Raw genomic sequence first — 3155 nt, forward strand, 5'->3', positions numbered from 1 at the left:
CAATCTTCCTCAGGGTCCGGTCTCCTCTTCTCGTTGTACAGCGTTTTCGGCCACATTGTTTCCTTCCAACAGACTTACCATTGAGGTGCCTTGATACAGCACTCTGGGAACAGCCTATTTGTTGAGAAATTTCTTTCTGGGTCTTACCCTCTTGCTTGAGGGTGTCAATGATGGCCTTCTTGACATCTGTCAGGTCGCTAGTCTTACCCATGATGGGGGTTTTGAGTAATGAACCAGGCAGGGAGTTTATAAAAGCCTCAGGTATCTTTTGCATGTGTTTAGAGTTAATTAGTTGATTCAGAAGATTAGGGTAATAGGTCGTTTAGAGAACCTTTTCTTGATATGCTAATTTATTGAGACAGGTTTTTTGGGTTATCAGGAGTTGTATGCCAAAATCATCAGTATTAAAACAATAAAAGACCTGACAAATTTCAGTTGGTGGATAATGAATCTATAATATATGAAAGTTTAATTGTAATCATTACATTATGGTAAATAATGAAATTTAACACTATATGCTAATTTTTTGAGAAGGACCTGTACTATGTGGCTGGACAATATACTACGTGGCTGGGCAATATGCTATGTGACTGGGCAATATGCTACGTCGCTGGGCAATATACTATGTGGCTGGGCAATATACTATGTTACTGGGCAATATACTACGTAGCTGGGCAATATACTACGTAGCTGGGCAATATACTACGTGGTTGGGCAATATACTACGTAGCTGGGCAATATACTACGTAGCTGGGCAATATACTACGTAGCTGGGCAATATACTACGTAGCTGGGCAATATACTACGTGGTTGGGCAATATACTACGTAGCTGGGCAATATACTACGTAGCTGGGCAATATACTACGTAGCTGGGCAATATACTACGAAGCTGGGCAATATACTACGTGGACATGCGTATTCTAGAATACCCGATGCGTTAGAATCGGGCCACCATCTAGTTTATATATATATATATATATATATATATATATATGATGTTTATATAGTGTAGAGATGTTTATATAGTGTAGAGATGTTTATATGGTGTAGAGAAGTTTATATAATGTGGCGCTATGTATGTATTGTGGAATTCACACTATATATACACTGCTGCCACATGTCTACACTATATAATATATACACCGCTCTATATTCCTTAACACGGTATATAATATGCAGCTGTGTATATAATAGATTGTAGTATGCTGTATATACTAGTGTATAAAGCCGAGCCTTTCAGCATTTTTTTTTGTGCTGAAAACGCCCCCCTCGGCTTATACACGAGTCATTGTCACAGAAAGACGGAGAGGGAGCAGCGGGTCACAGAGGCAGGAGCCGGTGGCTGAGGCTAAAGCCTGTGCCACTGCTAAAGAGAAATGAATATTCACTGCGCTGGCAGTGACTATTCATTTCTCTTACAGTGCACACAGCCACAGCCGCCGGCTTCCAGCACACATCCTACTTACCTTCCCTGCGCGCCCTCGCTGAATCTCGTTCCGGGGCCAGCAGCTCTTCAGGCCGAGCGATCACGTGTCCTCCACTCATTAAGGTAATGAGTATTCACCCCACTCCACTCCCATAGGTGTGGGTAAATATTAATTACCTTAATGAGCGGGGGACACGTGATCGCCAAGCCATAGGAGCTGCTGGCACCAGAACGAGATGCTGCAAGAGCATGCAGGGAAGGTAAGTAGGATGTGTTTTTTTAATAGGAACCATGCATACAAGAACAGGGATAAGGAGCCATGCATACAGGGACAGGGATAAGAAGCCATGCATACAAGGACGGGGATAAGGATCCATGCATTCAAGGACGGGGATAAGGAGCCATGGATACAGGGACAGGGGAGCCATGGGGAAGTGGGGACAATGTATACCCGGCTTATACTCGAGTCAATAAGTTTTCCCAGTTTTTTGTGGCCAAATTAGGTGCCTCTGCTTATACTCGGGTCGGCTTATACTCAAGTATATACGGTATATTGTGGAGCTGTGTATACTTCTACTGTCCTGCATAAATGGTGTAATTCTCAGTATCTATTCTTATTATGTGTGTGTGTGTATCTATATATCTAGCTATCATTCCGATTAATTGTGAGAAAACTAGCGGACTCTTTATTAGTCCATGTGTCAACATTTCGGATCCATAACTGAACATTTCTCTGATATGGAAGTGAAATGTTGCCACATGGGCTAATAAAGAGTATTAAAAAAAAATCTGTTCCATTTTCTTCCACAAAAGTGGTATGATTTTCTTCTCACATCTGATGCCATATTCTACTGTGATTCCACCCTAATGAGTACCTGTATTAAGCCCACGTTTACATGATCAGTATTTGGTCAGTATTTTACATCAGTATTTGTAGCCAAAACCAGGATTGGAACAATTAGAGGAAAAGTATAATAGCAACATATGCACCACTTCTGTATTTATCACCCACTCCTGGTTTTGGCTACAAATACTGATGTAAAATACTGACCAAATACTGAACATGTGATCGTAGCCTTATTCTGCATATATACACTGCACAGTACCACTCCTCCTGTCCTGTATCTATACACTGCACAGTACCACTCCTCCTGTCCTGTATATATACACTGCATAGTACCACCTCTCCTGTCCTGTATATATACACTGCACAGTACCACTCCTCCTGTCCTGTATATATACACTGCATAGTACCACCTCTCCTGTCCTGTATATATACACTGCACAGTACCACTCCTCCTGTCCTGTATATATACACTGCACAGTACCACTCCTCCTGTCCTGTATATATACACTGCACAGTACCACTCCTCCTGTCCTGTATATATACACTGCACAGTACCACTCCTCCTGTCCTGTATGTATACACTGCACAGTACCACTCCTCCTGTCCTGTGTATATATACACTGCATAGTACCACTTATCCTGTCCTGTATATATACACTGCACAGTACCACTCCTCCTGTCCTGTATATATACACTGCACAGTACCACTCCTCCTGTTCTGTATATATACACTGCATAGTACCACCTCTCCTGTCCTGTATATATACACTGCACAGTACCACTCCTCCTGTCCTGTATATATACACTGCACAGTACCACTCCTCCTGTCCTGTATGTATACACTGCACAGTACCGCTCCTCCTGTCCCATATATATACACT

This window comes from Ranitomeya imitator, chromosome 4, assembly GCF_032444005.1.
Source record: "Ranitomeya imitator isolate aRanImi1 chromosome 4, aRanImi1.pri, whole genome shotgun sequence".
NCBI classification, from domain to species: domain Eukaryota; kingdom Metazoa; phylum Chordata; class Amphibia; order Anura; family Dendrobatidae; genus Ranitomeya; species Ranitomeya imitator.